Here is a 14,233-nt window from a genome sequence, read left to right on the forward strand (position 1 = left end):
TGACTGGTCCAGCCCTGGCGCAGGTTATCCCAAGAGTATTCTGATCCGCGGTGAGATGAGAACTTCCCTGCTGCCCGAGTTGGCGGATCTGCCTTCCGATCTTGTCACATGTGCGTGTGGCCCTGGGGCCCGGAACAAGCCCCTCCTCGCCATCGCAGACAACTTGCGTCTTCTGGGCTGGAGTGTCAGCCGTGCTCTTGTGTGGGTGGCAGGCGGGCCTGTGGGAAAGCAGCTCATTCCCAACTGCGGAACCACGGACTGCTGCTGAGACCGCCACTGGGCCCACCTAGCCACGGGGCCTGCGCCGTCCTCCCTGCCTGCCCTGCCCGTGGGATACTTGGTCTTTGCACCAGAACAGCGGTTCCAGGAGACTTCCAGGACATGCCTGGTGCCGAGGGCAGTGAGAAGCCAGTTTCCAGAGTCCTCCTGAAGAAGTTGCACCGTGTCCTGCTCGGGCTTTCATCAGTGAAGTGGCTGAATCTTCGCAATTGGGCTGCCCCCAGGGCCGGGTGAGTTTTGGAGCCTTGGGAAGGAGAGGCGATTTGGAGGGAGTCAGAGGAATGCTGCTTGCTGAGTCCAAGACCAGAGAGGGGGTGGCCGTCTTGTAGAATTACCGCCTTGAGGAGCCCTTTCGGTCAGTGTGGCGAGGCCGCCTTGTTACTGGCCGCAGGTACTAAGGTACGCGCCGATGAGAACTGGGATGGGGTATCCCCTTTCCTGCTTTCTGGTCTGACGTTGCCAACTCGGCACCACTGAAATGCACATCCATTTGAGGCTTTGTTGAGATATAGTGTCGGTCCTACCCACAGCCCTGCCCCGCTTGAGGGAGCCCAGGCCTCCTTAGACCTGGCTCTTGGGCCAGGAGGCTGTCCCTGACACTCTCCTGGGGGTTGTTGGCACAGCAGCGCTAGCACGGCCAGTGCTCCCTCCTGCTGCCATGTCTCGGTCGTGGACTTTCCAGAAGGGCAGGTGCACATCCCAAGCAGCGCTGGCAGCCGGCCCGCGGGCCCCTGGGGGCTTGCCTACCTGGTGATCGGAGGTGGGGCACGTCTAATAAGCAGGCGTTTGCTAGACTTTGGCTTGGACAGAGGACGAGGAGGCCCGCAGCAGGGCTAGAGACCGGGAGGTGCAGACCTCGCTGACCAAGGCTAAGTTCATCTGGGACTGAGGTTGACACCAGGTCCTTCTTGTAGAGACTGCATGGCTGGCCCGGGAGGCAGAGTCAAATCCAGGGTCTGTCCTGTACTCCAGCCTCATTTCCCTGTCTGTGAAGTAAAAATGGTGTCCCTGCCTTGGAGGGTCACTGTGAAGGCCCCAGGAGAAAAGGCTGGGATGTGCCTGCGGGGGTCCAGGCACTCCCCATGCATGACACGGGCCTTGTCGTTGATGCGATGTCCTTGTCACTACCAGCTCCCCAGGGCTGCATGTCACTCAACTCCTGTCCTGATAGGACTGGGGCCAGTTGGGGTCCAGGATTGGACATTTGACTGGATGTGAAGTGGGCGCCGTCGCAGGCCCTAATCCAGTGAGATGCTGACTTTGCTGAAACCTGTGTGACTTCAGATTTTTTAAAAAATTATTTCTTCATTTGACCAGAGAGAAAGTGAGGGGGAAGTACGAAAGCAAGTCGCCAGGTCTGGGACTCGAACTGTGGTTGGCTGTGTGGGAGTCCAGTACCTTAACCACCACACCACTGGCCGGCCCCACAACTTCAGATTTTAGTCCCCACATTTTGAGAGCCCTTGGGAGTGTCTGGCAGGTGTTTAGGCCAGCTGTGGTCATAAGTCATACGAGAGCAAAGGAGAGGAGGTCCCCAGCTGGGAGAGCTGTCCCCTGTCCTGGCCCTCTGTGCACTGAACGACCAGTGGACATTGTCTCATGAGGAGGAGGAGTGACTGGGAGGGGGGCCCGGGTCCTGACCCCCTTGCTTTACAGATGCCCAGCCGAAACACTGAGCGGTGGGTGGTGGACGAGGAGGACACCACGCTGTGCCTGCATCACTGCTGCAGCCTGGCTCCCTGCTGTGGCTGGGCGGGGAGGGCAGGACTTCCCAGGTGACCCCTGTGCTCTGCCCTCTTCCTTCTCGGTTGGCCCAGGGTGCCAGGCTGCTGGGGACTGTGCAGCACCTCCCTTGTTGCCTGGGCAGCAAACACATGAGTACGTGCTGGCAAATGAAAAGGCCGTTGGCCCTCGAATCCCAGATGGTGGACCACAAGTGGTGAGCTGGCGGGGTCCTGGTGCAAGGCTGAGCACACCACAGACGGGCCGCAGCCTGCCAGGCACGGGCTGCAGCCTGCCAGGCCAGCGTGATGTGCCCTCACTGTGGCCTGCCCTGCAGCATGGCCCTTCTTGCCCCGAGACTGAGCAGGTGCCATGATGCTCAAGAACCAGCTGTTTGGTTCTGCCAGTGCCACTGGGGTCTGAGACGGTGTTGCCTCCACCCTCCTGGGCCTGGGTCTGAGACGGCATGCCACCTCCACTCTCCCCTCCTGGGCCTGGGTTTGAGACAGCTTGCTGCCTCTATTTTCTCCTGGGCCTGGGTTTGAGATAGCTTGCTGCCTCTATTTCCTCTTGGGCCTGGGTCTGAGATTGTGTGCCTCCTCCATCCCTCCTGGGCCTGGGTCTGAGATTGCATGCCTCCTCCATCCCCTCCTGGGCCTGGCTCCAGGCTTTATGGGCAAGCTCCTCCCAGGGAGCAGGGCCTAGGGACAGCGGCTGCTCTGGACTGTCCACTCATGGAGCAGTCAGGGCCGACCCTGCATGCGGGGCATGCTTCAGCCTTGCCCACCTCTGCTTGTGATGTCGAGTCTGTTGACTCAGAATGGATTCTTATTTTGTCAATTCTCTGTCATTTTGTCTCTGGAAACAAAATGAGAAAAATGACTCTTGAAGTCCAGAATTTAATCTCTAGGTCGATCCCAGAAGACAGTGGAAGAGAAAGACTTCCTAGGGAGCAGGTGGCCGTGGGCCTGGCCTGGAGTGGGTCCCAACACCCAGTAGAGCTGCAGTCACCTGTCTGTGAAATCAGAGGAGGTGTTGTCTCCACTGTGGGACCTCGGCCAGTGGCCTTGACGCCCACTTCCTGTGACTTGGTTTCCTCATCCAGCAGATGGTAATAAGAATATTCCATTCATAGGTGTTCGTACGTCATGAGGACTAAATGAATTCCTGAGAAATCCTGAACTTCACCTAATAGCTTTGTTGTCGAAAATGGTCTTGATGTGGCAATTTTGAAGCAATTTTATACTTTTTGTAGCTTAAAGCAAACAAGTGATGCTGGTGTTGGAACCAGATTCTCACTGTGGTAAAAGAGAGGTGTGTGTGGACCCAGGGAGGAGGAAGAGCACTGTGTGTTGCACCACAGTGGCAAGACCACGGGGAGCTGGTGATTTTAGATGTACTTACGTGTTCGTGTTCTCGCTATGTCCCTGAAAGGACACAGGACAGCGACATCCATCGTGGCTTCCAAATACCGTTTCCCACCGAACAGAGCTTATTAAAGAAAGATGACTCCAGGCTGACTTCTTTGGAGAAATGAAATAGGAAAAGTAGTGGTGGCCCAGTGGGATTTGCACGCAGACACAAGAGTGGTCAGACTGATGGAGCCACACCAGGTTGGTCTGAAAGGGCTCCCTCTAGCCAGTTGTTTTCTTTTTTTCCCCAGGATCATTGGACTATTTTAAGTTCTTTGCATTTCCCTATAAATGTTAGTTACTGATATTTACAAAGAGCCTGTGGGACCAGCAGTTGGCATAATGGTTATGTCGCTGGACTCCCACGTAGTCGACCGTGGTTTGAGTCATGGACCCAGCGGCTTAAACTCACGCCCGGCACGTGGGCGTGTGTGCCCAAGATCCCAAGAGGAGGGTGGAGGAGAAGGGATTGCGGCGTGGCCATCCCCCCCCGGGGGGGGTGATTTCTCGCTTTCTGTCTCTCTGTTTCTGTCTTTCTGGCGAGCACATGTGCCCTATAGCAAAAACCTCTCCAAAAAGTAAAAATAAAATGAAAATAAAAATAATTTGCAACCACCAATAAAAGATTCACACAGCGGCCATCAGTGGATGCCAAAACCACATGGTGGAAATGTGTTAGGGACAGGATGTGTACGGTGTCCAGTTGTACTGTGGATTACTGAGTGGCTACGAAGGGGGCGTCACTGCAGTGGGGATCTGGCAGACGGTGCCTGAGCCTACACGTGTCGTCAGTAACGAGCTCATGCTGTCCTGACCAGACACGCTCTCCCTAAACCCAGTAACGACGGATAAGGAACAATCAGCAATCAGTAGTTCATGGTCATAAGTAAAAATTTAGCTCATAGGACCACCTGCAAAACAACTGGTGTGCATTTCCTCCAACTGCGTCTGTGTCCTCCCCACCACCAAACCAGTTAAAGGAGACTCAGGAGACAGGATGACCAAACGCAACGTGCTATTGTAATTGGCTCTTGGATTTAAAAAATAAATAAATAACTATAAAGAACTTAATTAGAGAAATTTTGTTATGAAGCCAATCTTATGTCAGTGTTCAATATCTCGAGTACGGTCGCGATATTGTGCTTCCTTATGTAAGAGCACATCGTTACTAGGAGAGACAGCTGAGAGTACTTAGAGATGTAATATAGCAGCTGCAGCTCTCAGCTGGTTTGGTAAAATAAAAGTAAATAATGTGTCTGTATCTGTGATAGGAATGAGGAAGGGAAGGAGAGAGTAGCAGAACGTTAGGAGTCAGTGTATCCAGGTGAAAGATATCTGGGTATTTGTTTCATAATATTGCAGATTTTCTATAGGTTTAATTGCTTTTTAATTTTTAAAAGAACTATTTTTTATTAGTATTATTTTTAAAGTTTGCCATAGAGCACGTGCGCTCACCAGAAAGAGACAGAGGGGGAAAATGGTCTGGACTCAAACCATGGTCGGGTGTGTGTCAGTCCAGTGCCTTAACTACCATGCCACTTGTTGCCCCTAGTTTGAATTTTCCATAATAGATTGTTGAGGGAAAATAAGAAGAAGAAAGGGGTTGAAGATAGAGTGTAGACAAGTGTTTCAAGGAGCTTTGCTGTTTAGAGAAGCGGAGAAGGGTGGGAGTAGCTCGGGGAGAAGGTGAGCGTAAAAGTATTTGGCTTTAAGATACGAGAAACCTGCCCTGTGTGCAAGCCGCCGTTTACCGATGCCCGGCAGCAGGAAGCCTGGTGATGGGGAGAGAAGGCTGAGGGTGGCATGTCTGTAAGTAGGCAGGGGCTGGCATCGGTGAGATGCTCCGTAAATTTACTGACAGACCGAGCCCAGGCACTGGGGCACACTTCTGAGGTGCTGCTTTCCGCAGGTTGGGTCCACGTGGGAGGCCAGGTTCAGTTCCTGGTCCCACCTCTGCGCTGGGCATAGACCTGTAGCTGGTGTGCAGCTGTAGGTCCCAGCGACTCAGGAACACTGAGGCAGGAAGCTGGCAACAAGGAGACCCTGTCACTAAAATAAAGTAATTGGGGGGCCAGCAGGTGGCGTGGTAAAGGCACTGGATCCCCACGTGACTGACCACGGTTCAAGTCCTGGACCAGTGGCTTGCTCTCTTTTCTCTCTCTCTCTCTCTCTCTCCATCTCCTTCTGGGAGCACACATGCCTTATAACAAATTAAATAATATCCACAAATAAAATTAAATAATTCTTTTGAAAATTCCCCACGTGACTGACCACGGTTCAAGTCCTGGACCAGTGGCTTGCTCTCTTTTCTCTCTCTCTCTCTCTCTCTCCATCTCCTTCTGGGAGCACACATGCCTTATAACAAATTAAATAATATCCACAAATAAAATTAAATAATTCTTTTGAAAATACTCAATGAATATTGGTTTTCATTCTTTTTTTTTTTTTTGGAGAGGTTTTCGCTATAGGGCGTGTGCGCTCGCCAGACAGACAGAGAGAGAGACATAGAGACAGAAAGCGAGAAATCACCCCCCAGGGGGGATGGTCACGCCGCAATCCCTTCTCCTCCATTCTCCTCTCGGGATCTTGGGCACGCACGCACACGCGCCCGGCGTGAGATTTAAGCCACCAGGTCCGAGACGCGAACCGCGGTCGACTACGTGGGAGTCCAGCGACATAGCCATTACGCTAACTGCTGGTTCCCTTGGTTTTCATTCTTAGACTAACCTCATGCAATAGGTACTATTATTATTATTAAACAAAAATACATTGATTTGGTCTTAGTTAAAATAAATTTTAAGATTCAATACTAATGTAAATATTCAAATAAATCTATGTAAATTTATTTGAATTTTCTGTACAAGTGAGAAGATATTAGGAAAAAATTTATTTACTAGTGATTTATTGGGTCATCAGAAAAGTTATGTCATGTTTTTGCGTAGAAAAATACGTCATGACTTTTCCAACGACCTAATAAAATCATGAGAATACTTACAATTATGGAGCCTCGATCTTTCGTCATTTTTACAAAGATGAAGCAAAAGATGCCTCTTGAGATTCTTAAAGCAGAAATCTTTTGGAAGATAGCCACTGTGGAACATTCGCGATGGAATGTGTTTTTAGGGGTGGGATCCCTACGCTGTAAGTGAACGTTAGTCTGACCCAGGTTGGGATCACGGAGGCCTCATGCAGGCCTCAGTGCAACCACTGTTTCTGATTTTCCGTTCCGCCATGTACGAAGTAGTGTTGCTTTTCTTTCTTTCTTTCTTTTTTTTTTTTTTTAAAAAAAGGTCTCACATATTTATTACTAAGCCAACCTACCAGGGCAGAACTTAGAAACAAAGAGAAGCGTCGTTTTTTGCAATAAAACACCCCCACGTGTCCGGGCAGTGGTGCCCGTTTTCAGCGTGATGTGTGAGACGTGGAGACCTCGGTACAGCACACATACGTGAGCCAGCTGCTGTCCAGTTCCTCAGCGGCCCAGGTTTCTCTCCAGGGTCTCCTCTTGGCGTTGTACCTGCTTTTATTACCAGTTTTCATTCGAATCCACTGGGGAACAGGATGATTTCGCTTCTGGTTTTTGGCCAGTATACACGTGATTCTGAAATCCCGTGAGAAGACAGGGCGAGGAGCCGAGTGGCCGCACACCAGGACAGCGGAGGGCGGAGAGCGAAGAGCTGCGGTGGCGTTTCTTTATGGCCTTAATGTCGTTTCCTGACGGCGGGCGGCACTGAGCACTTGTGCTATGGACACTCAGATGTTGTCGTTTGTGATGTGTCCGTTCAACCCTGGGTCTGTTTTTAATCCTTACCAGTTTGTGCAAGTGAAATGGAGTAGTGGCTCCGTCAGATCTGAGCCCACGTCGAAGGCGTCGGGAGTGTGCCTTCCCCGCAGCCAGTCAGACCCACGGGCCTGACCGCTTTCCTGCCCGCCCAAGGCCCTCTGCCACCGCGGAGCCTCACCCTCGGTGGCCCTCACGGCTGCACGAGGGCCGTCTGCCAGCACCTCCTCGTCCTCCGGTGCCCATCCCCGTGGCCGCCGCAGCGCATTGCCAGGGGTCTGTCTCGCAGCGGCGGGCACAGCACGAGGGTGCCTGCACAGGAGCGGTGCCCGAGAGCACAAGTTCAAGTCCGTCTGCTCAGGAGGCTGGCTCCGAAACACCACGGGCCTCAGCGGGCCGTCGTTGGCACTAACTGCACACACGCGCGAAGTGCCCGCATTGTACTGTGCATTAAAAAACAGTGAAGATACGTCAGCTCTGCCTTCCATGGAGTTACGACGGATTCCCACTTTCTATGTTACATGTTTTGCAGTGCTTGAATTTTTATGCGATTGCTTTACCTTTGTTGCTAAACACACAAAAAAAGCACTTAGTATTTCCAGCAGCAGCATCCTCATTATCAGGAGACTTCCTGAACAAGTGAGTAATTTGAACAGATTTTCGTGTCAAAAGAGCCTTTGGTATTGTGAAACTCCAAACATTGTTTTCCGTCTGTTTTAACATGACTAGTTCTATATTAAGCAAGACAGAGGATCTTTTAATGTGGAAATTGGTGTAAAAAAAAAATGAAACACCAGGTTGCTTTTGGCCCACTAGGCTGGGATTATTTTTAGCTGTTGCCTTACGAAGTGTTGGCAGAGGCCTGAGGGTGTTATCGAGGAGCAGTGGCGGCTGCGTCTATGAAGCACTTGCTGTATACTGATCAGTTCTTGCTGGGTGCTCTACACACAGGGCGTGTCCCACCCTCCCAGCAGCCCCAGAAGGCAGGTCTGTGCTCACGCTCGGAGCAACCCGGGGTGCAGGAGGGTGGGGAGTCCACCAAGTAGCAGAGCTCAATTTACAACGCAGACCGCCTGACTGCATCCCACATGCGCCCGCTGTAACCACAACCCACTCTGCTCTCCTCTCGGCCTCAGATCTGCGATACGGTCTGTCAAATCCTAGACACTGAACATGCTTTAAAAAAAATCCAAAATTCTTGTACTTAAAAAAAGCTTGTCCTCAAGTCACTCCTTCATCCAGTTGTCCTTTTAATGCATTTGCAAAATGTGGGTGTGGCTGAGCCAGCAGCCCCAAACCCTCCCCAGCGCTGAGCTCCGGCCCGAGCTCCGCCCGGCTGGTCTCGGCAGTTGCAGCCACAGTGCGCTATTCACAGCCCAGGTGCTTCTCCGGACCACAGTCATCTCAGAGCCGCCTCGGGTTTCGACTCTGGTCTCTGCTGTGGTGGTGTTCAGACTCCCCCACCCCCGGGCAACATTAAGCCCTGACAAACCACTGCTAAGTTAGGATCCCAGCTGCTGCTGCAAGTGACATTTGAAAGACGGCCAGTTGATATGGACATTTGTCAGCAACAGGCAGAGGTCATTGTGAGCCTGGCTCAGGGGCAAGTTGAGAATTTAATAATGCAGTATCGGCAGCTGGCAGACCAGCTTTGGGAGAAATCAGCGTGACTTTGGTGTGTTGTCGTATTTGGCTTTTCTGTGAGGGGCATGAGCCGCCTCTGGCTCGTCCTCTCTCCAGGTAAAGGACGTTTCTGTGACAGCCAGGTCTGCAGCCTCTGGTGGCTGCCCAAGAACGTGGCGCGGTTAGGAGCAGCACAGTCATTTATGTAGAAGTTGTGAGCTCATGTCAGCCACTAATCCACACTAGCAGATTAGTCACCGAGGCGCTGACCTCCTTCGGTGTACTCCGAGCGGTAGTCCAAGACTTCATTTTCTTAAAGTCTCCCGTTGACCTTTGAGGTTGCTTTGACAGGTTTGCAAGATCACAAAAAGATGCGCCCACTTCAGACATGTCTCTCTCCACATAAGGGGCTTCCCCATGGTCAGACATGACCGTAAAACAACCGCTCGGGTGCTTGTAGGGGCATGGGACACCTGGGACGCTTGCCCTTGCTGGCAGCCTATGGCATGTGCAGGGCCCACGGCTTAGAGACGTGCTCGCCCTCCCGCCCTGCAGTCCTACTCACAGGGCACGCTCTTGGTGCGTTCCAGGAGGTGTGTGAGCGCCCCAGCATTGCTGATAAAAGGCAAAAATGCTGGACACCACCCGGTGTCCCCTGTCAGAGTAGGCGAATAGAGCGGGCGTTGTGGAACTGTGTTTCACAGCGTTGAGAGGAAGCACAGTACCTGCATGGGCCTGGTCAGCTGTCAGACCTGCTGCTGAGCGAGAGAGCAGAGCGTGAGAATCTACAGTCTATTCTGTCAGGTCCACGAGCTCCTAAGTTAAACCATATGTGTAGATACGGACTGTTGCAGAAGTCAGGTGGTGGCTGCTCGTTGTCGGGAAGAGAATGGTGACAGCAAAGGCGCACGTGATGTTGGTGCCATGGACACTCTCCTGCCAGAGCTGCGCTGCCCCCGACAGCAGCCAGCAGCACGCCGCGCAGGAAGACTTTGCTCCTGTGTCACACCGCCTACAGTCAAGTGCTACTCGCCACGGTGGCCAGGCCAGCATGTTTGTACAGATAAAGACCGTGGCCATCACTCCAGAAAGTTCCATCTGATAGTCCAGGTGGTGGGCGTGTGGATTCGGAGTCTGCAGTTATATATACATGGATGTATGAATCTTTAATGGCTGTGTTTTAATCTCAGTACTAGAAAAATCTCTAACTACAAAATCTGTGGTGTAACTTCCTCAGTGTGAAAAACCAGAGACGCCGGAGCAGGCTGATGGAGCAACTGAGCCTGCAGGAATGTGGGGCCGTCTGTGGCTTTGCCCTCCACCCCAGCGATCGGTGCACGTGAGGGGTGTGGACGCCCGTGTGTGTGTGTGCACATGATGTGACTGTCTGTCCGAGCTGTGGACAAGCTCTACCTAGCAGCAGTGCTCACATGAATGCCACCCACTGCCCCCTCCCCACTGCTGGTCACTCGAGCTTCATCAGCATGCAAAGGCACATTTAGAGCGACCTTGAGAACCCCTAAAACCCGTGCCGGTACCCATTGTTTTGAGGACAAGGTGACAGTCTCCAAGAAATCTGTCCTAGTGAGTACTGTCCTCAGTTTCCAGAGTGGAGGAGGTCGGCTGTCATCACAGAGAACCCCGTCTCCACTCACCTACCACTTTTGCTAGAGCTGGCTGTTTAACACCCCGAGGAGAGATGTACTGACAGGCATTGCACTGCCATTATTATTATTATTATTATTATTATCATTATCATTAGACGTGTGTACTTGCCAGAGAGAGAGACAGAGAAATCTCCCCCAGGGGAGATGGTCACACTGCAGTCAGTCCCTACTCCTCCATTCTTCTCTTGAGGTTTTGGGCATGCATGTACCCGCACTCCGCAGGCTAACATTACAGTGTCTTCAAAGCTGACCCGATGTGGTTTCCCAACTGTGCCCCAAGATGCCGAGAATCAGGGGCCATGGGTAGAGGGTAGAGGCAGAGAGCTGTGACGTAGGTACTCCCAGGTTCCGCTAAAGCTTTCTGGCAGAGGTATCCTTAGTTGGCCTCTGGGTCATGACTGGGGACAGCCCTGCACCCCTGCACTTGCATGAGCCTGAGAGGGTTTTATTGGTGACCACCCCTCTCTCACTGACCCTGGATCCGCCCCATCGCCATGACAGCGGTGAGTCTGACCAGCTCCTCAGCCCCATGCCCACCCATGGGCAGCTCCGGCAGCAGTGGGAGGGCAGATGGTGGCTCCCCCAGCCTGTGCCAGTGAAGACCTTGGACCACTCAGGCAAAACAGAGCAACCGTCCATCCTGCGAGACTCCCTGGGTCTCACCGGCAGGGTAGAAACAGCACAGCTTACTGAGCTGCCTCCTCCCTGGCAGGGGATGTGCTGTACCTGCATAGACGCCTCAGAGGGGCTGAGATGTGGGCACCGGAAAGATCCATCCCGAAGGAGGGAGTTAAACCGAAATGGGAAACAGAGGAACAGGATTCCGGCCAGATGGACTTCCGGTTCAGAGCTGAGGAAGGGGAGCATTTGTAAGCCCTTATTTACTCACGATGCTGAGTCACATGTTCAGTGCAACAGAATAACCTGGTAAAGGTCCACAAGCAGTTGGGAACTAAGAATTCAGAGTCTGACTAACCCTGCCACCTGCCTGAACCGTGCCACTAGGTCAGCTTCCGTACTGTGCAGGCCCACGCCCTGGCACGCTGGCAACTGCCTTCCCGCGTTATCCACAGCAGCGTCTCATTTAGTTAATCTACATTAAATCAGCCCTCTCAAGGGAATACTGTTATCAGCCTCATTTTCCAGACAGAGAAACTAAAGATTAAGAGCAATACCTAAATATTTTAACCAAGCAGGCTGACTCCCCTGTACCCTTGTAGCCATCACATCAGTGAATAGACTGCATAAAATTCATATGTTTATTTCTCCATAAGAAAGAGACAGACAGGCAGACATCCGCAACAGGATCTTCATGCTGGGGTCCATCCCCAGCCTGGATCACGGGCAGGTACCCACAAGCCTCACATATGAGGCCTCAGTACTTGAAACCGGGACCTTTCCATGTGAGTCCAGCATCACAGTATGTGTCCCCGCCGTGCCACCGTCTGGCGGCTGTGAATGTAGAGAAGGAGGTATAAACTGGAATGGGACCCACACTGTTTTGATGGGGAGGGAGAAAAGGCAGGACAGGGAGGAGCTGGGGAGAGCACGGCATCCCAGTTTACCTGCCTGGGACCCAGGGATGGCGGTGGGCATACAGAGGCTGGGCTGAGAGCCCCTCTTCCCTGTTGCCTGGTTGGTTGGTTTATATGTTAGGTGAATGTTTACCAAGCATCATCTTTTGGCCAGGTCCATGTTAATGCTGGGAAAACAGGCACAGACAAGACAGGTACAGTCTTCAGAGAGCTTGCTTTGTGAAGAGACAAACACATAAATAAACCAATAAAAGGTGGTTTTGGATACTGGAAAGTGTTGCAGTAATGGTGAGATGACAGAAGACTGCCTAGTGGGTTTTGTTTTTTTGTTAAGAGCTTTATTGAGGGCTGGCCCTGTGGTCAAGCCTTTAAAGGGAGCTGTATCCCACATGGCCAACTCTGATTCAAGTCCTGGTCCCCCTTAGTTTGAAAAATAATGCCAGTGTTATGTGTGTGCGTGCCCAAAATCCCAGCAGGCTGTAGATCAGGACAGAAAGAAATTGCAGGGTAGCCACGTCCCATTGGGAAGTAGGTTCTCCCTCTTACTCTCTTTCTCTAGCTCTGGCTGCCTCTGGCAAGTACACACACCCTCTGGCAAAAGAGAGAGAAAGAGAGAGAGCTTTTTTTTTATTTTTTTGGAGAGAGAGAGATTTGCTATACGGTGTGTGTGCTCACCAAAGAGACTGAGAGAAAGAATGAGAAATCACCATCCAGGGAGATGGCCACACCACAATTCCTTCTCCTCCATTCTCCTCTTAGGATTTTGGGCATGCACATACATGCACCCAACATGAGTTTCAAGCCTCCGAGTCTAGGATTCGAACTGCCGTCAGCCATGTGGGAGTCTTGTGCTTTAACCACTACACCACTTGCTGGGCCCAAGAGAGAGCTTTAAAGTATATGTCAATTTTTTTTTTTTTTTGAGAGATTTTCACTGTAGGGCGTGTGCGCTCGCCAGACAGACAGAGAGAGACATAGAGACAGAAAGCGAGAAATCACCCCCCAGGGGGGATGGGCACGCCGCAATCCCTTCTCCTCCATTCTCCTCTCGGGATCTTGGGCACGCACGCACACACGCCCGGCGTGAGTTTTAAGCCACCGGGTCCGGGACACGAACCGCGGTCGACTACATGGAAGTCCAGCGACATAGCCATTACGCTAACTGCTGGTTCCCTCAATGTTTTTGTTTTGGAGTTGTTTTAGTAATTCACCGGGTTGTGCAACTATCACCAGATTCTAATTTTAGAGTATTCTATCTCCTAGCCGAAGAAACCGTACACTCATTAGCAATCACTCTCCCTCCCTTTCTCCTCCATCCCTAGTCTTGGGCAAGTTCTGATACACCTCTGTTTCTAGATTTCTTCTTCTGGACATTCAAATAAACAGAACCACGTTATTTGTAGGGTTAGTGACTGGATGCCTTCCCTTGGTGTTAGGTTTTCAAGTTCATCTGTGTTGTAGCCTGTGTCAGTACTTCATTTCTTTTCATTGCCAAATAATAATCCGTTGTGTGGATGTACCACTTTTTATTTAGTCATTCATGGACGTTGGGAGTGGTCCACCTTTCGGCTATTGTGGAAAGTACTGCTGTCGGCCTTCCTGGACAGATCACGTGAATGGATTCTGTGCTTTCGTTCCTCTTGGGTCAATGCCTCCGAATGGGGTTGCTGGGTCCTACGCGCCTCTGTGCTTGATCTGGGAGGAATGCCAGGTGTTTTCCAAGGCAGCTGCACTGTTTTCCATTCCCACCGGCAGTGTCTGAGTGTTCCGTTTCTCCAGTCCTCACCAGCACTTAGTTTTGTCTGTTTTTATTGTACCCAGTGATTGTGAAGTAGCCCCTTAGGTGCTTTGGGTTTACATTTCCATAACGACTAATGATAGTGACCATCTTTCTGTGTGCATATTGCCTATCTGTGTGTCTTCTTTGGAAAAAAATGTCTGTTCAAATCCTTGAACCATTTTAAACTGTTGTCTCTTATTGTTATGACAGCTCTTCACATTCTCGGTAAAGTTTCAGATCACATATATGCTTCGTAAATTTTTTCTCCCATCCTTTGTGTTGTCTTTTCACTTTCTCGGTACATATTCTTTGTAGCACAAATTGTCCCTTATGCTTTTGATGGTGTATCTAAGAAAACGTGATCAGATCTAAGTTTGAAAAAAAAAAAAAAAAAAAAACCCGTGTTTTCTTCCCAGAGGTTTATAGTCCTAACG

The 14,233-nt window shown here is 51.2% G+C and overlaps 1 protein-coding gene across 1 annotated transcript in view; it reads left to right on the top strand.

The window, feature by feature from the left end:
- The first annotated feature begins 3,593 nt into the window (after positions 1 to 3,593).
- The window catches only part of RAPGEF1 (Rap guanine nucleotide exchange factor 1), an 86,836-nt gene continuing 76,196 nt past the window's right edge, over positions 3,594 to 14,233 (top strand). The window contains 1 exon segment of the mRNA XM_027766620.1: positions 3,594 to 3,614. The gene's annotated coding sequence lies outside the window, so the exon portion shown is untranslated.

This window comes from Tupaia chinensis, unplaced genomic scaffold (genome assembly GCF_000334495.1).
Source record: "Tupaia chinensis unplaced genomic scaffold, TupChi_1.0 Scaffold143602_1, whole genome shotgun sequence".
NCBI classification, from domain to species: domain Eukaryota; kingdom Metazoa; phylum Chordata; class Mammalia; order Scandentia; family Tupaiidae; genus Tupaia; species Tupaia belangeri.